This window comes from Anomaloglossus baeobatrachus, chromosome 1 (assembly GCF_048569485.1).
Source record: "Anomaloglossus baeobatrachus isolate aAnoBae1 chromosome 1, aAnoBae1.hap1, whole genome shotgun sequence".
Taxonomy (NCBI): Eukaryota; Metazoa; Chordata; class Amphibia; order Anura; family Aromobatidae; genus Anomaloglossus; species Anomaloglossus baeobatrachus.
Genome location: NC_134353.1, coordinates 50,475,810 through 50,501,364, shown reverse-complemented (window position 1 = coordinate 50,501,364; position 25,555 = coordinate 50,475,810).

The window sequence follows — 25,555 nt, the reverse complement described above, 5'->3', positions numbered from 1 at the left end:
GCTGCAATCAGATCCCGCCACCAGACGGCGTCTGTGATTGGTTGGATAAACAGACGCTCTGTGCGGGTCTCTATCGTGGTATGAAATAAATAGCTAAAACAATTGGCATAGGGTCCCCCTCAATATTGATGCAAGCACAGATAAAGCCATGGCTACAGGCTGCAATTTCCAGTGGTTCACTTATCTTTGCTGTGTATCAAAATAGGAGGACCTGCATGCGGCTTTTCTTTTAACTATTTAAATAAATAATCTTAAAAATCCGGCATGCGGTCCCCCCTAATTTTGACACCCAGCCAAGATAAAGCCCGATAGCTAGGGCTGGTATTCTATAGCTGGGGTTACCCAAGCTTAATGAGCCCCCCAGCCTAAAGGTAGCAGCATGCAGCAGCCCAGGATTGTCGCATCCATTAGATGCGACAATCCCGGCCCATTTTTCTTGCTCTTCTCGATTGCCCTTGTGCAGTGGCAATTGGGGTAAGAAGGGGTTAATCGCAGCTCACAGCTGCCACTAAGTCCTAGTGTAGTATGTGGCATGTTTGAAACCCCCTATTACTAATCTGTAAGTGAAAGTAAAGTAAATATAAACACTGAAAAAATCCTTTATTTGAAATAAAAGACAAAGAAGCACCCTCTTTCACTACTTTATTAACCCCCAAAACACCCCTTCAGGTCTGACGTAATCCATATGAGGTCCCATGACGATTCCAGTTCTGCTACATTACTGAAAGCAAAGTGGGCTACATTGTAACATGACCATAAGTCTGTGAGCTTCAGGCAAAGACTGAGCTGCTATGATCGGTAACATCACTCAGGTTACAGCTGGAGGTTCCCTCGGCCCCCCACCTGTGACCGAAGGTAACCTCACCTCAGGGTACCTAAAGGAAATCTCACTGAGCTCACAGACCTGCATCTCCTGCAGAAAACTTCTGTTTTTTTGCCAAGAGATGCAGATTTGATGCGTTCTGTGCCCACGCGGTTGCTGGGACGTACTGGTAGGTCCAAGTTCGAGAAAAACCCAAAAAATAAGATGTACCGGTACGTAAAGGGGTTAAGAAGTGTACTACCTTGTAATATACCCTGATATTAGCATGCTTTACTACTAAATTGAGTCTTGTATTTATTTCTATGCAGATTATAATTCAAATTATTTTCTCTGGTGGGCCCAAGGTTCTCCAGTCCGACGCTGCTAATTGGCGATGCTTGAGCATAGTATTTAGGCCTTACAACCAAAGGGTTTACACCCCTGGGTCACCATGTGCCTCCAATGTACAGAAAGATACTCCTGGATTCTGACTGGTTCTATTTCTTTCTTGTGCAATAAGAATCCAGATGTCCGAATGAGGCATAACACTGGTAGAAGGTCCCATCCACTGTGGGACCGTGTAGTGACCAATGTCAGATGCAACAACATACACATTATATATGCATTTTATTCAAGACACACCATAGTATATACAAGGCAAAAAGATGGTATCTACAATGGTGACTAATCTGTTCTTTTATCTAGGTGGGAGCATTGTGTACAAGCAGGGCCATCGGACCCCGACTAGGCTTGGAGTCGCCGTCAACAGTCAAATCCGAGTGTGACAGGAACCCCAGGGGTTTCCTAACAGCCAAAGACCCGTTAGAAGGCAAGCGTCCGCACCGTGAGGGTATACAGCTACCGCCTACGGCTAGAGACCCAAGGGCCAGCGCCTGCAGACTACCGTTGGGGACCCATCGTAGTCAAGACAGTACACAAAGATGCAGGGAAAGACAGCCGCCATCACCTGTCTGGGGAGAGACACTGCAGCCGGCTGCGGGACCCGTCCATCCGTTTGCTTTACCGAGGACTTTGTGCATCTCTTGCTGAGTGAGTACACCCGTGCCATCTGGCACCGTGTCGCGCTGTCCCTGCAACCCGGCACCTCACCTACCCTGCTTCCCCGTCACACCACCGGGCCCCGGGACCACCAACCCCTACCAACGGAGGGGGAAAACAACATCCCAGCTGCTCCCTACCATCGCTCCCAGGATCCCCGTTACCAGCAGCAGTGGTGCCCATCTTCACCACAACCCGTGGGTGGCGTCACGGACTAAATCCTCAAACAAACCACCCCCTTTTCACTCACGAGCGAGGAGCGCCGCTCGAGTCCCCGGCTCCGGTGGCAGCAGCAGCGCCGGACCCGGGCGTTAGCGAGCGCAGCGCCCCGCCGCCCGCGACACTATCAGCGTCAGTTCTGTCAGGATCTTGTTCTTTTCGGCAGATAGAACATTTATGATCATTTTTATTTTTGCCGTAAAACTAAATTTCTCACATTTGGAAAGCTCAGAGCATATGTGAATAATTTATAGTTTTACGCGCTTATTCTCAGAGGACTGAGGTTCACATTATGCAGAGACACTAAACGCCCTTATAATTTCACATCTGGCCATATAAAACCTAGAATGTAAATGAGAAGGCAGGTTTTTGTACGGCTCTGTATCACTGTGTGCGAGGAGTGCTATAACACTGCTGACAGTAATAATCTGCTGCATCGTCCTCTGTCGCTCCTCGGATTGTAAGAGTGAAACTAGTTCCTTTCCCAGATCCAGAGAACCGGTCTGGGACTCCTGTATCTCGGGTGGTTGCTCCATATATAAGACGCTTCGGTCGTTCTCTTGGTTTCTGTTGGTACCAGGCTAACCAGTCACTTATAGCAGCACTGGCCGTACATGTGATGGTGACTGTATCTCCGGGGGGCACAGAGATATAATCCGGAGTCTGAGTCATCACAATCTCTCCACAGAATCCTGAGGATTAGAAGAGACATATTCATTACTGATAAAAGTCAGGATCTTCCTAGAAATCCTGATCTGATGATGGATCCTCTGTATATATTTCTCTACACACAATCATGGAAGGATCCGAATCTCTCACCCTGAATAGAGATGAAGATCACAGCCAGCAGATAACTGCGAGAAACCATCCTGATGTGTCTGGACTGTCAGAGAGAAACTAGAAGATGAGACAATCTGTACAATGAGGTCTATATAGAGAGTGATGGGCAGGGCCGTATTTACCATTAGGCACCCGTGGTCCCGTGCCTGGGGCGGCAGGATGCTGAGGGCGGCACCTTCTAGCAGTAAAAAAAAAAATTTTTTTTTTTACATATCCATTAAATCCGCTGTATTTTCGAAGGGGGGAGGGGGGAGAGGCGCACCTCCATTTATTTGTATCCGCATCAATTAAGACGCAAATGCAGACAAACTGCGGCGGCCGGGCACAGAGAGCTGATTGACCCCGGAACTGCCGGCGTCTGCCCTTCCGGGGTCACAGGCACGCCAATCAGCTCCTTCCTCTGTGCTGCGTCCAATACTGTGTGGATTTCACATGCAGACCTCACAGCAGAAAGCCGCAGAGGACGCCGCGATGGAAGCCGGTGTCAGAAGAGGATACTCACGTGAGCCAGGAAGATGACAGTGGGCCCTGGAGCAGGTAAGTGCTCGCAGAGCTGAAGATTCATAAGGAGCGTGGGGGTGTCTGTAATGCACACTGGAGATCTGCACATGTGGTGGGGGGAGAGAGGCTGATATTGGGGGAGACTTGGGGGAAGAGAAGCTGATACTGGGGGAGGCTGGGAGGAGAGACTCTGATGCTGGGGGAGGCTGATGCTGGGGGAGGCTAGGAGGGGGGAGGCTGATGCTGGGGGAGGCTGGGAGGGGGAGGCTGATGCTGGGGGAGGCTAGGAGGGGGGAGGCTGATGCTGGGAGAGGCTAGGAAGGGGGAGGCTGATGCTGGGGTAGGCTGACGCTGGGGGAGGCTGGGAGGAGGGAGGCTGAGGCTGATGCTGGGGGAGGCTGGGAGGAGAGAGACTGATGCTGGGGGAGGCTGATGCTGAGGGAGGCTGGGAGGAGGGAGGCTGATGCTGGGGGAGGCTGGGAGGAGGGAGGCTGATGCTGGGGGAGGCTGATGCTGGGGGAGGCTGGGAGGGGGGAGGCTGATGCTGGGGGAGGCTGGGAGGAGAGAGGCTGATGCTGAGGGAGGCTGATGCTGGGGGAGGCTGGGAGGAAAGAGGCTGATGCTGGGGGAGGCTGATGCTGGGGAAGCTGGGAAGAGGGAGGCTGATGCTGGGGGAGGCTGGGAGGAGGGAGGCTGATGCTGGGGGAGGCTGGGAGGAGGGAGGCTGATGCTGAGGGAGGGTGATGCTGGGGGAGGCTGGGAGGAGAGAGGCCGATGCTGGGGGAGGCTGGGAGGAGAGAGGCTGATGCTGGGGGAGGCTGGAAAGAGAGAGGCTGGGAGGAGAGAGGCTGATGCTGGGGGAGGCTGGGAGGAGAGAGGCTGATGCTGGGGGAGGCTGGGAGGAAAGAGGCTGATGCTGGGGGAGGCTGGGAGGAGAGAGGCTGATGCTGGGGGAGGCTGGGAGGAGGAAGGCTGATGCTAAGGGAGGCTGATGCTGGGGGAGGCTTGGAGGAGAGAGGCTGATGCTGGGGGAGGCTGGGAGGAGGGAGGCTGATGCTGAGGGAGGCTGATGCTGGGGGAGGCTGGGAGGAGGGAGGCTGATGCTGGGGGAGGCTGGGAGGAGGGAGGCTGATGCTGAGGGAGGGTGATGCTGGGGGAGGCTGGGAGGAGAGAGGCCGATGCTGGGGGAGGCTGGGAGGAGAGAGGCTGATGCTGGGGGAGGCTGGGAAGAGAAAGGCTGGGAGGAGAGAGGCTGATGCTGGGGGAGGCTGGGAGGAGAGAGGCTGATGCTGGGGGAGGCTGGGAGGAAAGAGGCTGATGCTGGGGGAGGCTAGGAGGAGAGAGGCTGATGCTGGGGGAGGCTGGGAGCAGGTAGGCTGATGCTAAGGGAGGCTGATGCTGGGGGAGGCTTGGATGAGAGAAGCTGATGCTGGGGGAGGCTGGGAGGAGGGAGGCTGATGCTGAGGGAGGCTGATGCTGGGGGAGGCTGGGAGGAGAGAGGCTGATGCTGGGAGAGGCTGGGAGGAGAGAGGCTGATGCTGGGGAGGCTGGGAGGAAAGAGGCTGATGCTGAGGGAGGCTGATGCTGGGAGAGGCTGATGCTGCGGGAGTCTCGGAGGAGAGAAGCTGATGCTGAGGGAGGCTGATGCTGGGGAGGCTGGGAGGAGAGAGGCTGATGCTGGGGGAGGCTAGGAGGGGGGAGGCTGATGCTGGGGGAGGCTGGGAGGAGGGAGGCTGATGCTGGGGGAGGCTGGGAGAAGAGAGGTTGATGGTGGGGGAGGCTGATGCTGGGGGAGGCTGGGAGGACAGAGGCTGATGCTGGGGGAGGCTGATGCTGGGAGAGGCTGGGAGGGGGGAGGCTGATGCTGGGGGAGGCTGGGAGGAGAGAGGCTGATGCTGGGGGAGGCTGGGAGAAGAGAGGCTGATGCTGGGGGCAGAGAGGCTGATGCTGGGGGCAGAGAGGCTGATGCTGGGGGAAGCTGGGGGAGAGAGACTGATGCTGGGGGAACCTGGGTGAGAGAGGCTGATGCTGGGGAAAGCTGGGGGAGAGAGGCTGAAACTGGGGGACGCTGGAGGGAGAGAGGTTGATGCTGGGGGGGCTGGGGAAGAGAGGCTGATGCTGGGGGAGAGGCTGCTGCTGAAGGCGGGGGAGAGAGGCTGCTGCTGGGGGAATGGGAGAGAGGGGCCAATGCTAGAGACAGAGGACAAGGGTTGAGGGATAGTGCAATGACAAAATCGATGGGGGGAGTGTAAGGACTCAGAATGAGAGGGGGGCAGCATTGGGAGCTCATTATGGAGAAGGGGCAGCATGTGTGGGCTCAGTATGGAGTGGGGCAATATAGGGGAGTCAATATCAAGAGTGGGGTAGTGTGTGTGTGTGGGGGGGTGTCTCAGCATAAGCGTTAGTGTGGTGGTCTTAGTATGATGAATGGGGCAGCATGGAGGTGTCATTATGGAAAAGAGGAAGGCAGCATTAGGAGCTCATGGAGAGGGGCAGCATGCACGGGACACTGTGAGGAGGGGGCAGCATTCATGGGACATTGTGAGGAGGGGGCAGCATGCATGGGACATTGTGAGGAGGGGGCAGCATTCATGGGACATTGTGAGGAGGGGGCAGCATGCATGGGACATTGTGAGGAGGGGGCAGCATGCATGGGACACTGTGAGGAGGGGGCAGCATGCATGGGACATTGTGAGGAGGGGGAAGTATGCATGGGACATTGTGAGAGGAGGGCAGCATGCATGGGACATTGTGAGGAGGGGACAGCATGCATGGGACACTGTGAGGAGGGGGCAGCATGCATGGGACACTGTGAGGAGGGGGCAGCATGCATGGGACATTGTGAAGAGGGGCAGCATGCATGGGACATTGTGAGGAGGGAGCAGCATGCATGGGACATTGTGAGAAGGGGGCATCATGCATGGGACATTGTGAGGAGGGGCAGCATGCATGGGACACTGTGAGGAGGGAGCAGCATGCATGGGACATTGTGAGGCGGGGGCAGCATGCATGGGAAACTGTGAGGAGGGGGCAGCATGCATGGGACATTGTGAGGAGGGGGCAGCATGCATGGGATATTGTGAGGAGGGAGCAGCATGCATGGGACACTGTGAGGAGGGGGAAGCATGCATGGGATATTGTGAGGAGGGGGCAGCATGCATAGGACATTGGGAGGAGGGGCAGCACGCATGGGACATTGTGAGGAGGGGGAAGCATGCATGGGACATTGGGAGGAGGGGCAGCACGCATGGGACATTGTGAGGAGGGGGCAGCATGCATGGGACATTGTGAGGAGGGGGCAGCATGCATGGGACATTGTGAGGAGGGGGCAGCATGCATGGGACATTGTGAGGAGGGGGCAGCATGCATGGGACATTGTGAGGAGGGGGCAGCAAGCATGGGACATTGTGAGGAGGAGGCAGCATGATGTGAGGTCAATGTGCAGATCATATTTCATAATTGAGGAAGGTGTGGTGGGTATAATTTATAAGGGAGGGCAGTGTGTAGTTTATTAGTGGCAGTGTGACAGTCACAGTATATAAGTGGGGACGGTGTGGTGGGAATATTTTATACTCATGCTATGTTTTGATGTGCCTGTGGTGATCCCCATTGGAGGGGGGTTAGTGCCCTTCGTTTCTCATTGATACTTTTCCAAGTGTTTTACAGAGTAGATCTGCCTTAAACAGATGTCGTGTGCGAAAACTCAGTGTTACGTTGTCAATAAGGGGCGCGACCACTTAAAGTGCCTAGGGCAGCACGAAGGCAAAATACAGCTCTGGTGACGGGGGGATACAGGAGACCCCCAGAGACTGTGGAGGGAAATACATGTAAATTCGGTGGTTATGTGGCGGTTACTGGTGTAATGGAGGCCGGCGTCATCTCCTCCCAGAAGAGAATTAATGTCACTTGTAGGAAATATAAGAGTTGTGTAATAAATTCTTGTCACTTCTGCGGTCGCAGGTTATTATCAGGGATTCAGCTCTTTCTCTGTACAGATGTTGCACCTGGAAAAAAGAATGTTCTAGTCATAAACTATTTCCAACGTAAAATCGAAACACTTCGGCACTCACGTAGAAAAACTGAGCAAGGAAGAAAATTCTTGAGATTCAATTTTTCTTTGATAGAAAAAATAGTTCCCGTTAAACCAACGCTTCGGGCCAAGCATGGACCTTTCTCAAGGTGGTTGGGACCTGTGGGTCATAGAAAAGATTCTAAATGTTTAGCATACATAGATCAACATCACAAATAAAGTGTATACATGGGATCAGTACAAGACAAATCTAGCAATTCATATAAATGATTGTAGAGAAAAAAAATAATTGATCCGACAGGAGAGGAAAAACATCACATACCTATCAGAGAACATGAGGAAATACGGATTCACACGTTTGTCACTTGTGGCCGACAAAAGTCTGCTCAGGGGAAAACATGAAGAAATATGCACGTAGTTTATGGATCGGCCACAAGGGGGCAGCAGAAAACCTCAAAAGCATTATGAAAGAAAAAGGGAAGAAATGAGTAACAATAATAAAAACAAAAACAGGCGTATTCATACCTGATATATGACAAAATAAAGAATCATATTACATATTACATAAATAATGTATCAATGTACAACAATGTCCCAATATATGTTGGAGTGAAAATAAAAAACGTGTCCCCAATATAATTCTGTTAGGAAATCTCCATTCAAGTGTGTTAGGTGAGTGATCCTGAATAGGAAATATCAAGGCATGAGACTCTGTGCGAAACAATCTAATATATAAAGCTGAGTGTATGTATGTGTGTGTATGTATGTATGTGTGTGTGTGTATATACAGTATGTGTGTGTCTGTGTATGTATTGATGTGTGTATGTATGTGTGTCTGTGTATGTATGTGTGTATGTATGTGTGTCTGTGTACGTATGTATATGTGCATGTATGTGTGTCTTTGTACGTATGTATGTGCGCATGTATGTGTGTGTATGTATATATGTATGTGTATATGTATGTATGTGTGTGTGTATATATCATTGTGTGTATATCTCTATGTGTGTGTATGTATATTTGTGTATGTATGTGTGTGTGTGTATATGTGTGTGTAACGCCCCTACAACCGGGTCGTTACAGGGTATTAAATAGTATCCCCATTTTTCCCGTGCAGGAGGAGAAGAGTCCACACACACACACTGGCAAGAAGAAGTTAAAAATTCTTCAGCATGTAGTTTGAGCCTGCAAGACTCATCCTGTCTCCTAAATGAGCAGATGTGCAGGTTCCCATGACAACCCAAGGGGAAGGGGGCCCTGAATGAGTGAGTTCAGTGCAGAGCAGACTGAAGTTTTAGTCAGAACGTCAGAGGCTGTGATAGAGCACAGACCTCAGGGGAAAGAGCTCCCTGCTGAGGAGATGCCCCGAGACAAGGGCTATTAACATCTTGAGGAAGGGGATGGAGCCGAGGACTGGGGATCTTTGAGAACGTTGTACCTGGTGGTGGTTAAGGTGTACGCTACCGGGCAAGAGAAAGAGACAGAATGGCGGCGGGTCCCCAAGATGCTCCATGCCACGGGGATAGCACTAACGCACCGAAAGAGAGGGACCCCCAGATCACCTCACCAGACCCATTCCTCCTACCTGCCCGGGACCGACCAGAGGCTAAAGGCGGTGAGGACCAGCACTCGGTTGCGATGTGGAACGGACAGTAAATAAAGAGAAACTGGAACCCGCACTCCGTGACTGGTGTGAGGAATGCTACTGCCCCGTGACCCCGGTGTTCCTGAGGACTGTTGCCCTGGGTGTCATTAACCTCCCAGGGCTCCCCCCCTCCACCCGTGGGGAGCAATTCCACCTGGCTGCCTGTAACACCTGCCCTGGAGAGAGACTGTGCAGCAGCTAAACACCTGGCCGCGTACCACGGGTGTCGCTGCTAGCACCCCGTCCCCGTCCCATACTGTTTCCTGGGGGAGAGCTGCGACAGAGGAGGCCGAGATCTCAGTGGCCTCTGTGAGTGGTGGCAAGCTCCCCAGGAACCCCGTCACCCTCCTTCCATCCCCCTTGTCACACCGGACTGACTGTTGGACTTTCCCTTTTATTGAAACCCGCCGGGGTCACGGAAGCCGGGTTGGGCCACTCACAGCCTGACTCCGAACACCACCGGCCCGGTGACCATGCCATCCCTGCAGGCCCTGGCGCGGGTGTTTCATGTGTATGTATATGTATGTGTGTGTATGTTTGTGTGTATGTATGTGTGTGTGTGTGTATGTATGTGTGTATGTCCGCTAAAGGAATTCGTACCGTTGTATTTAGAATCACAAAATTTTGCACCGACACCCCATTTTACTCAAGGAACATCATAGACTACGTTTTGAGGGTAAAGTTTTAACCCCACACTTTAAAATTATTCATCAAAAATCTGCCTCCATTAAAGTCAATGGAGCTAAGAGCATATCTGTTATTATAGACTCCTATTATGGACAGGCTGATGTTAGTCACACGACCTTACCTGTATACTACCTGTGTGGGGTTTTATGAGGTAATATTTTGACTGGTTTGACAGATAACCTGGATGTTTATCAGGTGGTCTATAGCAACCAATCACAGCTCTGATTCTATTTTGCTGCAGGTCATAGGAGCTCTAATTGGTTTCAAAAGGACATTCTTAGTATAAGAAGCTTATGTGTGAGGTAAAATGTTATTAGATAGGGAAAGAGACATTCAGAGACAGAAAAAAACAGACAGGGAAAAAGTCAGAATGGGGTGCTACCAAGGTATAATGAACAGGCAGTGCATTATAGTATATGGGAACAGTATATATGTATTAGAGAGACGGTTTACCTGAGATCATATTCCACTGCCGTGCCAACGCCAGACTCAACACGTGTTTCAGCACATGGCCTTTATCAGGGGGGTGTGGTGGTGCGTATTCCACTATTTCATTATTTTTTATCTTGCTTTCAATTACTTATCAATAACATTTCAATTTTATAGACTATATATTTCTTTGTATTATCTATTCTTTTTTGGTTTATAGAGTTATATGACTCATATTTATAGCCTTTTCCATATACTATATGGGGGATGTGATAGTATGTTGATACCATCGGACATTTTGTGATATCCCCATGTGTGACATAATTTGGTAATTAAGCTTCTCACAACAGTTGGTAGGAATTTGGCCCATTCTGCTGGACAGAACTAGTGTAACTGAGCCATGTTTGTAGGTCGTCTTGCTCACACGTGCCTTTTCAGCTTTGCCCATAAATTATCAATCAGATTGAGATCAAGGTTTTGTGATGGCCACTCCAAAACATTGACTTTGTTATCCTTAAGTAGAGATGAACTATCCTGATTGGCAAAGAATGGAAAATGTTAAAATCATACAATCTTTGGCCGGATTAGATTGGGAACAGACATCCAATCATTTACTGCAAAAGAGGATTGGTAAATGTTTGGATGGCAAGAAACATTCTCTCTCTGCCAATCACAGCCATATCAAGTATTGGCATGGGTGTGATTGACCACTGTAAAAAGAAAAGAAAGCAAAAGGGTTAACTCAGTACATACTTACTAAATCTGCAGCACTACTTCCGAGACAAAAAATGATCCCTCATTCATATACACTGCTTTCCCTATTCACCGGCATCTCTGATTGGCTGCAATCAGATCCCACCACCAGACAGCGTCTGTGATTTGCTGGAATAACAGACGCTCTGTGCGGATCTCTTTCGTGGTATGAAATAAATAGCTAAACAATTGGCTTAGGGTCCCCCTCAATATTGATGCCAGCACAGATAAAGCCATGGCTACAGGCTGCAATTCCCAGCAGTTCACTTATCTTTGCTGTGTATCAAAATAGGAGGACCTGCATGCGGCTTTTCTTTTAACTATTTAAATAAATAATTTTAAAAATCCGGCAAGCGGTCCCCCCTAATTTTGACACCCAGCCAAGATAAAGCCCGATAGCTGGGGGCTGGTATTCTATAGCTGGGGATACCCATGCTTAATGAGCCCCCCAGCCTAAAGGTAGCAGCATGCAGCAGCCCAGGATTGTCGCATCCATTAGATGTGACAATCCTGGCACTTTTTCTTGCTCTTCTCGATTGCCCTTGTGCAGTGGCAATTGGGGTAAGAAGGGGTTAATCGCAGCTCACAGCTGCCACTAAGTACTAGTGTAGTATGCGGCATGTTTGAAACCCCCTATTACTAATCTGTAAGTGAAAGTAAAGTAAATATAAACACTGAAAAAATCCTTTATTTGAAATAAAAGACAAAGAAGCACACTCTTTCACTACTTTATTAACCCCCAAAACACCCCTTCAGGTCTGACGTAATCCACATGAGGTCCCATGATGATTCCAGTTCTGCTACATTACTGAAAGCAAAGTGGGCTACATTGTGATATGACCATAAGTCTATGAGCTTCAGGCAAAGACTGAACTGCTATGATCGGTAACATCACTTAGGTTACAGCTGGAGGTTCCCTCGGCCCCCAACCTGTGACCGCAGGTAACCTCACCTCAGGGGACCTAAAGGAACTCTCACTGAGCTCACAGACCTGCATCTCCTGCAGAAAACTTCAGTTTTTTTGTCAAGAGATGCAGATTTGATGCTAAAGGTTTTGCACCATATTGCTGCATCCAACCTACACCTTCTGGCACAAAAAAAAATTCACTACCGCATGCACTATGAAGCGGTAGTGATACAATTTTTTTGCCACCAAGTGTAGATTGGGTGCAGGAATATGGTGTAAGAATTTCAGCACCAAATCTGCATCTCTTGTCAAAAATAATGCACAAAAATGGTTTTGATGCCGTTTTGGTGCTGTTTTCTTCCAGGGGGTGCAGATTTGGTGCTAAAATCTGGTACAGACATTTTTTTCACTTTTTTTTTACTTTTTCACTTAGTGCCTATATGGGAGACTAACTTTGACTGTTCTGATCACAGCTGCAATGTACTGCAATGATCGATCACTGCAGTACATTGCAGCTGTTAGAGCTGGACTGTGAAAGCCTGAGTGATCATGCTGCAGGGATCATCACTTAGGTTTTCCATAGTTAGGTGACCAGGAAGTCATCATGATGACCTTGGGTCACTATGACAACGATTAGGCCCTCGCGGGGTCCCCTATGTGCCACAATCGATATCAATTGCGGCATTTAGGTTGGTTAAACAGTTAGGGATAGCAAAGGTACCATCCCTGGCTGTGAGGGCTGTGGCTCGTCTGTCTGTAAAGCCGAGTGCCAGCGCTCTGTGCCCAAGCGGTTGCTGGGACGTACTGGTAGGTCCAAGTTCGAGAAAAACCTAAAAACTAAGATATACATATGTACATAAAGGGGTTAAGAAGTGTACTATCTTTTAATATACCCTGATATTAGCACGCTTTACCACAAAATTGAGTCTTGTATTTATTTCTATGCAGATTATAATTCAAATTATTTTCTCTGGTGGGCACAAGGTTCTCCAGTCCGACGCTGCTGATTGGCGATGCTTGGGAATAGTATTTAGGCCTTACAACCAAAGGGTTTATACCCCTGGCTCACCATGTGCCTCCAATGTACAGAAAGATACTCCTGGATTCTGACTGGTTCTATTTTTTTCCTGTGCAATAAGAATCCAGATGTCCGAATGAGGCATAACACTGGTAGAAGGTCCCATCCACTGTGGGACCAATGTCAGATGCAACAACATACACGTTATATATGCATTTTATTCAAGACACACCATAGTATATACAAGGAAATCCGACGGTATCTACAATGGTGGCTAATCTGTCCTTTTATCTTGGGAACATTGTGCACATCCCATTTTTTGTGATTTCCTCCCTAGCTACTCTTTCACCCATGGGTGGTCTGCCCTACCTAGATGCTTTCTCCCCTTTCCATACTCAGATCTGCCCATTATTAACTCTTCCCTCTGTTGCTATCTCTAAGGCCTCGTTCAGACGTCTTTTTCTCTTTTTTCTCGCTTATTTGCTGTTTCAGTGTTTTTCACAGACAAAACAAGTGCCCATTAGAGTCTATGTTCACATATCCATGTTTTATTACACACCAAGTGTCAGCAAAAATATCAGAAAAACAAGTCCATTCTTGATCAGAGTCACAGACCTAAATCATCCATTCAAGTCTATGGGTCCATGAAACTCTAGGACAGCAGATGACTAAGACCTGGGCCATCTGTGTGCGTCAGGAAAACGCTAATGAAAATTTGTCCTTTTTTCACATATAAGAAAAAGTGACTGAAGTCTGAATGAGACCAAACACTAAAATAAAGTAATGGATCATAGAGAGCCGACACGGCCGAGAACAATGTAAGGTCAGGTCTATAACAAGAGCAGTAAGAGCCGCAATGTGAGGGAGCGACACTGTGACGCCCTGGGCAAGCCAGGGGTCACAGGTCATCACACCACCACACCCTACACCCCAGTTAGGCACATACAGCTAACCCAAAATTCCTTGCTGCCTTCCTCCAGAGGCTGATGTTCACACCAGGGGGTGGGCCAGGCGGTTGGCTCCGCCCACCGAGGAGTTCACAGCTCTGGAGGCGGGAAGAATCAGGCAGTGAAGTTTAGGAAGTGAAAGTAGAAGGAAGTGAAGTGGTAGTGTGACGCCCTGGGCAAGCCAGGGGTCACAGGTCATTGCACCAACACACCCTACACCCCAGTTAGGCACATCAAAGCTACCAAAATCCTTGTTGCCTTCCTCCAGAGGCTGATGTTCACACCAGGGGGTGGGCCAGGCGGTTGGCTCCGCCCACCGAGGAGTTCACAGCTCTGGAGGCGGGAAAACCAAGCAGTTGAGTTTAGGAGGTGAAAGTGAAAGGAAGTGAAGTGGAAGTGGTAAAGGAGGAGTAGGAGAAGTGGAAGAAAGGTGAAAGGTGACAGAAAGAAAGCCTGAAGAGAGTCCAGCTGTGTGCAGGACAGGGTCAGCAAGGTCAGCAACGGCGGTGACTGTCCGGAGGGGTGACCGTTTGGAAGTTCCTGGAAGGACCGCGGACGGGTACTGGCCCGGCGGTCTGGAGCAGCGTACCAAAGGACGGTCAGCACCAGGGCAGGGGCCTCTCGGACCCCGGCAAGGCTAGGAGTCGCCATAATTTGCCAAATCCGTCAGTGAAGGGGACGCAGATCCCCCAACAACCAAGTCCCGATTGAAGGCAACAGCCCAACCATTACAGTAGAAACACCGCCACCGCCAGGGCACCAGTTTCTCAGGGCCAGCGCCTGCAGGCAAAGAGTAGAGCTCCTCCGGTCCAGCTTGAAGCCGGGGAGCGGGTTACCGGTGGGAACCCATCGCTACCAACACAGAAACAAAGGTGCAGGGAAAAGGGACATCACCGTCACCTACTGGGAGAGCAAGTGCAGCCGTCCGTGGGAACCGTCTTTCCAGCCGTGTGGTTTACCAAAAAAACTGTGTCAACGTCTCAGGCTGAGTGAGTACCACAGTGCCGCAAGGCACAGCGCTGCCCCCGCGTCCCTGCGCCCACCAGGACCTGCATCTCCCACCTCATCACCGGGCCTCGGGATCACCAACCCCTACCCACGGAGGGGCAACACAACAACTAGCTGCTCCCCCACCATCACTCCCGGGATCCCCATACTGAGCAGCGGTGGTGCTAACAAATCACCACAACCGTGGGTGGCGTCACGGACAATAAACAATCCCCACACCCAACAAACCCCCTTTCACTCACGGGCGAGGAGCGCCGCTCGAGAACCCCCGGGATCCGGCCCACCGCTCGAGCCACCACTGAGTAGCCGCAGCCGGACCCGAGCAGAGGGGTGAGCGCAGTGCTGACACCCTCCTCCCCGCCTGCGACAGTAGAGGAGCTAAGGAAAAAAGCTGAAGTAAAGTAAAAAGTGACAGTTTGTAAAGCCTGAAGTTGGTCCGGCTGTGTGCCCGGAGCGTGACAGCAAGGTCAGCAGACGGCGGTGACTGTCTGGAGGGGTGACTGCTCGGAGGTTGCTGGAAGGACCGCGGACGGGTGGTGACCCGGCGGTCTGGAGCAGTATACGAAGAACAGTCAGCACCAGGGCAGGGGCCTCTCGGACCCCGGCAAGGCTAGGAGTCGCCATAATTTGCCAAATCCGTCAGTGAAGGGGACGTCTGTCTCCAAACAACCAAGTCCCGATTGAAGGCAACAGTCCAACCGTGGTAGAGAGACACCGCCACCGCCAGGGCACCAGTTTCTCAGGGCCAGCGCCTGCGGGCAAAGTAGGGCTCCTCCGGCCAATATCCAAGCCGGGGAGTGGGTTACCGGTGGGAACCCATCGCAACCATCATCAACATATGTGCAGGACAGAGGGACCGTCACCGTCACCTACTGGGGAAAGCAAGTGCAGCCGTCCGTGGGAACCGTCTTTCCAGCCGTGTGGTTTACCGAGAACTGTGTCACCGTCTCAGGCTGAGTGAGTACCACAGTGCCGCAAGGCACAGCGCTGCCCCCGCGTCCCTGTGTGACGCCCTGGGAAAGCCAGGGGTCACAGGTCATTGCACCCACACACCCTACATCCCAGTTAGGCACATCAAAGCTACCAAAATCCTTGTTGCCTTCCTCCAGAGGCTGGGGTTCACACCAGGGGGGTGGGCCAGGCGGTTGGCTCCGCCCACCGAGGAGGACACAGCTCTGGAGGCGGGAAAACCAGTCAGTCAAGTACAGGAGGTGAAAGTGAAAGGAAGTGAAGTGAAGTGGTAAAGGAGGAGTAGGAGAAGTGGAAAGAAAGGCGAAAGGTGACAAAAGGAAAGCTTGAAGTGAGTCCAGCTGTGTGCAGGACAGGGTCAGCAAGGTCAGCAATGGCGGTGACTGTCTGGAGGGGTGACCGTTTGGAAGTTCCTGGAAGGACCGCGGTCGGGTGGTGGCCCGGCGGTCTGGAGCAGCGTATCAAAGGACAGTCAGCACCAGGGCAGGGGCCTCTTGGACCCCGGCAAGGCTAGGAGTCGCCATAATTTGCCAAATCCGTCAGTGACGGGGACGTAGATCCCCCAACAACCAAGTCCCGATTGAAGGCAACAGCCCAACCATAAAAGCAGAGACACCGCCACCGCCAGGGCACCAGTTTCTGAGGGCCAGCGCCTGCGGGCAAAGAGTAGAGCTCCTCCGGTCCAGCTTGAAGCCGGGGAGCGGGTTACCGGTGGGAACCCATCGATACCAACACAGACACAAAGGTGCAAGGAAAAGTGACATCACCGTCACCTACTGGAAGAGCAAGTGCAGCCGTCCGTGGGAACCGTCTAACCAGCCGTGTGGTTTACCGTAAAACTGTGTCAACGTCTCAGGCTGAGTGATTACCACAGTGCCGCAAGGCACAGTGCTGCCCCCGCGTCCCTGCGCCCACCAGGCCCTGCATCTCCCTTCTCATCACCGGGCCCCGGGATCACCAACCCCTACCCACGGAGGGGCAACACAACACCGAGCTGCTCCGCATCACCATCCCCGGGAGCCCCATATTGAGCAGCGGTGGTGAAATCACCACAACCGTGGGTGGCGTCACGGACAATAAACAATCCCCACACCCAACAAACCCCCTTTCACTCACGGGCGAGGAGCGCCGCTCGAGAACCCCCGGGATCCGGCTCACAGCTCGAGCCACCACTGAGCAGCAGCCGCCGGACCCGAGCAGAAGAGGTGAGCGTAGTGTGCTGACACCCTCCTCCCCGCCCGCGACAACTTGGCGTCACGAACAGGATCCTACCGCTCTGCCGTCTGGTAGAGGTGCGCCTTGTGACCGCCGGAGGTATCCGGCTGAAAAATTTCAAAAGCCGCCATCTTTGGCGCGAAAAGTTCCCGCTGGAGCGTCTTCTCGAGTAGCAGAGGCGCGAAGGCCAAGACCCCGCCCCGAGAGAGGAGGGGCCGGAAAGAGCTAAGGGGGACGCGATGGCGGCTGGCTGCATGTAGCTGCAGCTATAAAAGCAGGGACGCCAGGACTCTGCAGACATATTGTTCCTGGAAGAAAAAGTCATCATGTGGATGCCGTCCCGCGACACCGTAGCCCCCGCGCCTGGAACCGCGGCGTGGGTGGAGATCCGGACCACGCAGCTCTACCAACGAATGCAGGTGAAGATGCTGCTCCTCATGGAGGAGTGGGAGGCCGACATGGCGGACGTTATAGCCACCGTGCGGAGACGCGAGGAGGAAGCGGAGAAAGGGAGGGTGAGTGACCCACGCCCCTATGTCCCCGAGGGACCGGTCGCTGCGGCTGAGGGACCCGGTCCAAGCCCTCTCCCCCCGTTGCCTCCCTCGCCACCCGTCCCGGAGGCCGTGACCCCGCCATTAGGCCTGCTACCACCGCAACCGGTAGCAATACCCAGCGTCCCCGCCCAGGCGGGCCAACCTGTAGCCGGAGCCCGTAGTAAACCGGAGGTGTTGCCGTGGAAGATTCCGAAGGTTGAACCGGAGGCATCCCCTGAAAAGTCCCCCGAGCTGGAGCCGCTGACCCGCTCCGAGCCGAAGGCCCAGCAGCGGAAAGCCCCTATGCCCATCCCCCACACCTCGGCTGAGGTAGCGCCGGGTTGTTGCTGCAAGGCAGCGCCCAAGGCCAAGACACCGCGGGACACTCCGCCCAGATTCCTGACAGTGGGCAACGTCCAGAATGTCCCGCGGGGCCCGACCCGTGCGCCGGAGCTCGCAGCAGCGCCGTATTGGGATAGGGAGCCGGTACCGCTGGGCCTGGAGATCGCTGAGAGGGAACAGAAGAAGGCTGGGCTGGTGGCCAGAGCGATAAGGGAGAAGGAGAGTCTCCGCCAGGCCACGTTCCGAGTCCGGGGCCCGTTGTACGAGGGGCAGGTGAGGCGGTTTGATGTCCGCCGGGGCTATGGGTTTATTTACGAACCGGGCCTGGAGGCCGAAGTGTTTATAGCCCGGCGGGATGTGAATGCCCACCTGCCTGAGGAGCATCCCGGCCGCAACCTGATGCCGGGCGACATCGTGCAATACACCAGGTACTATGGGGAGCGGGGGTGGTTCGCGCTGGACGCTAAATTAAGGGGCAGCCCAGAGGCCCGAGCGAGCGCCGAGCCCCCTCCCTTGGCGGCAGCACCAGAGCCTGAATATCCGGAGTAGGGCAGTGGATGCCCGTTGCACCGTCCCCGTTGGGACCAAAGTCTGAGTTTACAAGTTTGTGTTTGAAAGTTTGAAAAAAGAATGATAAGAAAAATGATGATTACCGAGTCCTTCACCTGATTTACTGTGATTTGCAACCGGCCGGAGCCGGCACCGTTGTCCCCATGGGGACCGTTTAAAAAGTTGTTTTGCATGGGAACTATCCATGGACAAGCCCGTGAACTTGCAGGGCAACCACAAACGTTAAGTGCCTTGTAAATAAGTTGTTTGCCGTTACCGTTTCCGCAGTGCCGCCTCCGGAGAGGCAGGTTGGAGGGAGGGCCCGCAGCAGAGCCGGCTGGGGCCCAGCCACCAAAGGGACCGGTGGCTACCCTCTGGAGGGGAAGGACAGATCCCGCTCGGGTACCATGTGCTGGACTGTGGGTCAAGGGGTGCTGCCTGGGTTTTAGGGGCAGCATCAGGGCCAGGTTGCTTGGGTGGGAGAGAGCGGAAACCGTAACCGTAAACCGTTATGAAACGTTTAAGAAATGTGCCTCCCGTTGTGGGATGATGTTATGCATTAAAATGTTACCGTTTACCTTTTTATACTTTTACAGAAAATAAAACCGGTGTTGGACGGGCAGCCCGCGGACGGTCTGCATTTTGCTAAGGGGGACTGTGACGCCCTGGGCAAGCCAGGGGTCACAGGTCATTGCACCCACACACCCTACATCCCAGTTAGGCACATCAAAGCTACCAAAATCCTTGTTGCCTTCCTCCAGAGGCTGGGGTTCACACCAGGGGGGTGTGCCAGGCAGTTGGCTCCGCCCACCGAGGAGGACAGCTCTGGAGGCGGGAAAACCAGTCAGTCAAGTACAGGAGGTGAAAGTGAAAGGAAGTGAAGTGAAGTGGTAAAGGAGGAGTAGGAGAAGTGGAAAGAAAGGCGAAAGGTGACAAAAGGAAAGCTTGAAGTGAGTCCAGCTGTGTGCAGGACAGGGTCAGCAAGGTCAGCAACGGCGGTGACTGTCTGGAGGGGTGACCGTTTGGAAGTTCCTGGAAGGACCGCGGTCGGGTGGTGGCCCGGCGGTCTGGAGCAGCGTACCAAAGGACAGTCAGCACCAGGGCAGGGGCCTCTCGGACCCCGGCAAGGCTAGGAGTCACCATAATTTGCCAAATCCGTCAGTGACGGGGACGTAGAACCCCCAACAACCAAGTCCCGATTGAAGGCAACAGCCCAACCATAAAAGCAGAGACACCGCCACCGCCAGGGCACCAGTTTCTGAGGGCCAGCGCCTGCGGGCAAAGAGTAGAGCTCCTCCGGTCCAGCTTGAAGCCGGGGAGCGGGTTACCGGTGGGAACCCATCGATACCAACACAGACACAAAGGTGCAAGGAAAAGGGACATCACCGTCACCTACTGGGAGAGCAAGTGCAGCCATCCGTGGGAACCGTCTAACCAGCCGTGTGGTTTACTGTAAAACTGTGTCAACGTCTCAGGCTGAGTGAGTACCACAGTGCCGCAAGGCACAGCGCTGCCCCCGCGTCCCTGCGCCAACCAGGCCTTGCATCTCCCTTCTCATCACCGGGCCCCGGGATCACCAACCCCTACCCACGGAGGGGCAACACAACACCGAGCTGCTCCGCATCACCATCCCCGGGAGCCCCATATTGAGCAGCGGTGGTGAAATCACCACAACCGTGGGTGGCGTCACGGACAATAAACAATCCCCACACCCAACAAACCCCGTTTCACTCACGGGCGAGGAGCGCCGCTCGAGAACCCCCGGGATCCGGCTCACAGCTCGAGCCACCACTGAGCAGCAGCCGCCGGACCCGAGCAGAAGGGGTGAGCGTAGTGTGCTGACACCCTCCTCCCCGCCCGCGACACCTGCGCCCACCAGGCCCTGCATCACCCACCTCATCACTGGGCCCCGAGATCACCAACCCCTACCCACGGAGGGGCAACACAACAACTTGATGCTCCACACCATCACTCCCGGGATCCCCATACAGAGCAGCGGTGGTGTCAACAAATCACCACAACCGTGGGTGGCGTCACGGACAATAGACTATACCCCAAAACTCAATCCCCTTTCACTCACGGGCGAGGAGCGCCGCTCTTGACCACCGGGATCCGGCCCACCGCTCGAGCCACCACTGAGCAGCAGCAGCCGGACCCGAGCAGAGGGGTGAGCACAGTGCTGACACCCTCCTCCCCGCCCGCGACAACACAAACAAGACAACTGCAAAATGTTCCATAAACCGTGTATTTAGGTGTCAATGGAAAAGCCGGAATATTTCTATATTCATTACATTATTGTGTTCTCTGTCTGCCCCTACTACAATTACTCTATCATTTATTCATGAATTTATGTGTTGTCATTAATGTGAATATTTCTGATGGGAAAAACTGTTTGTCAGCGTCAGTTCTGTCAGGATCTTGTTCTTTTCGGCAGATAGAACATTTATGATGATTTTCATTTGTTGCAGTAAAACTTTATTTCTCACATTCGGAAACCTCAGAGCAGATGTGAATTATTTATAGTTTTCCGCGCTTATTCTCACAGGACTGGGGGTCACATTATGCAGAGACACTAAACGCCCTTATAATTTCACATCTGGCCATATAACACCTAGAAAGTAAATGAGGATGGAGGTTATTGTACGGCTCTGTATCACTGTGATACCCGCTATCATACTGCAGACAGGAATATTCTGCTGCATCATCCTCTGTCGCTCCTCGGATTGTAAGAGTGAAACTAGTTCCTTTACCAGATCCAGATCCAGAGAACCGGTCTGGGACTCCTGTATATCGTTTGGTTGCCTCATATATAAGAGGCTTTGGTCGTTCTCCTGATTTCTGTTGGTACCAGGCTAAATAGCCACCTATACCAGTACTGGACCTTCATGAGACGGTGACTGTATCTCCGGGGGACACAGAGATATGATCCGGAGTCTGAGTCATCACAATCTCTCCACAGGATCCTGAGGATTAGAAGAGACATATTCATTACTGATAAATGTCGGGATCTTCCTAGAAATCCTGATCTGATGATGGATCCTCTGTATAGATTTCTCTACACACAATCATGGAAGGATCCGAATCTCTCACCCTGAATAGAGATGAAGATCACAGCCAGCAGATAACTGCGAGAAACCATCCTGATGTGTCTGGCCTGTCAGAGAGAAACTAGAAGATGAGACAATCTGTGCAATGAGGTCTATATAGAGAGTGACGGGGGGATACAGGAGACCCCCAGAGACTGTGGATGGAAATACATGTAAATTCGGTGGTTATGTGGCGGTTACTGGTGTAATGGAGACCGGCGTTATCTCCTCCCAGATGAGAGTTAATGTCACTTGTAGGAAATAAAACAGTTGTGTAATAAATTCTTGTCATTTCTGCGGTCGCAGGTTATTATCAGGGATTCAGCTCTTTCTCTGTACAGATGTTGCACCTGAAAAAAGAATGTTCACGACACAAACTATTTCCACCGTAAAATTGAAAAACTTCGGCACTCGTAGAAAAACTGAGCAAGGAAGAAAATTCTTGAGATTCAATTTTTCTTGTGATGGAAAACAAAATAAGTCCTGTTAAACCAACGTTTCGGGCCAAGCATGGACCTTTCTCAAGGTGAAGGGACCAGTGTGTCATAGAAAAGATTCTAAATGTTTAGCATACATAGATCAACATCACAAATAAAGTGTATACATGGGATCGGTACAAGACAAAGGTAGCAATTCACATAAATGATTATACAGAAAAAAATAGTTGATCCGACAGGAGAGGAAAAACATCACATACCTATCAGAGAACATGAGGAAATACGGATTCACATGGGAAAAAAAGGAAAACATAAGAATACATATGCAGGTAATCTATGGATAGGCCACAAGGGGGCAGCAGAACACCCCAAAAGCATTATGAAGTAAAAAGGGAAAAAAAGACTAACAATATTAAAAACAAAAACAGACGTATTCATACCTGATATATGACAAAATAAAGAATCTCGCTGGAAAATGTATCAATGTACAACAATGTCCCAATATATGTTGGAGTGAAAATAAGAAACGCGTCCCCAATATAATTGAGTTAGGAAATCTGCATTCAAGTGTGTTAGGTGAGTGATGCTGAAATAGAAATGTCAAGGCATGAGTCTCTGTGCGAACCAATCTAATATATAAAGCTGAGTGTATGTATGTGTATGTATATGTATATGTGTATGTTGTGTGTGTGTCTATATGTGTGTGTGCGTGTGTGTGTATGTGTGTGTGTATGTATGTATGTGTGTGTCTGTGTGTGTGTGTATGTGTGTGTATGTGTGTGTATATCTCTCTATGTGTGTGTGTATATGTGTATGTGTGTATATGTATGTATGTATGTATGTGTGTATGTCCGCTAAAGGAATTCGTACCGTTGCATTTAGAATCACAAAATTTTGCACCCCATTTGACTCAAGGAACATCATAGACTACATTTTGATGGTAAAATTTTAACCCCACACTTTACAATTATTCGCCAAAAAATCTGCCTCCATTATTATAAACTCCTATTATGGACAGGCTGATGTAAGTCACATGACCTTACCTGTATACTAACTGTGTGGGGTTTTATGAGGTAATATTTTGACTGTTTTGACAGATAACCTGGATGTTTATCAGGTGCCCTATAGCAACCAATCACAGCTCTGCTTCTATTTTGCTACAGGTCATAGGAGCTCTAATTGGTTGCTAAAGGACATTCTTAGTATAAGAATTGTATGTGGGAGGTAACATGGTGTTGGAGAGACAGATAGGGAAAGAGGCAGACAGACAGTGAAAGAGGCAGACATGAAAAGAGAGAGATAGATAAACAGGGACAGAGACAGACAGAAAAAGGCAGACAAGGAAAGAGTCAGACAGACAGGGATAGAGACAGGAAAAGATACAGACAGACAGGGAAAGAGACAGAGACAGACAGACAGAGAGACATATAGACAAACAGAGACAGATAGAGAGAGACAGAGAGGGAAAGAGGCAGACAGGGAAAGACACAGAGACAGACAAACAGACAGAGACAGACAGACATAGACAGACAGACTGAGAGACACAGATAGGGAACAAGACATTCAGAGACATACAAAGACAGACAGAAACAGACACGGAAAGAGACAGGATGGGGTACTACCAAGGTATAATGAACAGGCAATGCATAATAGTATATGGGAACAGTATATATGTATTAGAGAGAGGGTTTACCTGAGATCATGTCCCACTGCCGTGCCAACGCCAGACTCAACACGTGTTTCGGCACGTGGCCTTCGTCAGGGGGGTGTGGTGGTTTCATTATCTTTTATCTTGCTTTTAATTACTTATCAATAACATTTCAATTTTATAGACTATATATTTTTTTGTATTATCTATTCTTTTTTTGGTTTATAGAGTTATATGGCTCATATTTATAGCCTTTTCCATATACTATATGGGGGATGTGATAGTATATTGATATCATCGGACATTTTGTGATATCCCCATGTGTGACATAATTTGGTAATTAAGCTTCTCACAATAGTTGGTAGGAATTTGGCCCATTCTGCTGGACAGAACTAATGTAACTGAGCCATGTTTGTATGTCGTCTTGCTCACATGTGCCTTTTCAGCTTTGCCCATAAATTAGACAATCGGATTGAGATCAGGACTTTATGATGGCCACTCCAAAACATTGACTTTGTTATATTTAAGTAGAGATGAGCGATCCTGATTGGCAAAGATCGGGAAATGTAAAAATCATACAATCTTTGGCCACATTGGATTGGGAACAGACATCAAATCATTTACTGCAAAATAGGATTAGTAAATGTTTGGATGGCAAGAAACATTCTCTCCCTGCCAATCACAGCCATATCAAGTATTGGCATGGCTGTGATTGATCACTGTAAAAAAAAAGAAAGCAAAAGGGTTAAATCAGTACATACTTACTGAATCTGCAGCACTACTTCCGGGACAAAAAAATTATCCCTCATTCATATACACTGCTTTAACCATTCACTGGCATCTCTGATTGGCTGCAATCAGATCCCGCCACCAGACGGCATCTGTGATTGGTTGGAATAACAGACGCTCTGTGTGGATCTCTATCTTGGTATTAAATAAATAGCTAAAACAGTTGGCATAGGGTCCCCCTCAATATTGATGCCAGCACAGATAAAGCCATGGCTACAGGCTGCAACTACCAGCAGTTCACTTATCTTTGCTGTGTATCAAAATAGGAGGCCCTGCATGCGGCTTTTCTTTTAACTACAGTGGAACCTTGGATTATGACCATAATTTGTTCTGGGAGTCTGCTCTTAAACCAAGTTACTCTTATATCAAAGTGAATTTTCCCATAGGAAATAATTAAAACGCAGACAATTCGTTCCACAATCCAAAAATATTTACTGGATTTATACAAACATATTACATTAATACAAAATGTACTGTATTCATATAAAATTAGAACGGTACACCAATACAAAATACTGTACAATAAAAAACATACAAAACAAATTAAATTGCGTGTTAGCTTACAATAGAAGTGTTAGTGTGTGGAAGGTAGACTCTCGAGAGAAAATGATGTATAAATATGACATTCTTTCTACAACTACAGTACACAAAAAAACATACCCCAAAATAAGGGCAGAACTAAGCCAAGTGTGGGGTAGGAAAACTGCACAGGCAGATTACAGTACAAGTAATGTGCAGTACTGGTTAGCAGAAAGTACAATACTGTATCCACAAATGCAAATTGATAGACATGCTGTATAGTATATCAAGAAGGGAGATGGACCTAGCGTCACCTGTCACAGGTGCTCAGGAGGAAAAATACTGTAATAGAAGGAGAGTAACTCCGGCACACTGTTGTATCTCCCAATTGTAAGTTAAAGAGTGAAAACGTCTGAATTTTTCTCGATTTTTTTATTGAAGAAAAAGGGGGAATGATACAATTGCAGAAGGTCCGCGTAAAACGTTTCGGCCTTCGTCTCGGCCTTCATCTGGTCGGATAGACTGACTGAATATATTTTTGGCGCCCTGGACTAGCCAGGTCGTCACAGGTACTGCAACATATACCCCACACCCCGAGATAGGCACATCATCCAGTCACCAAATCC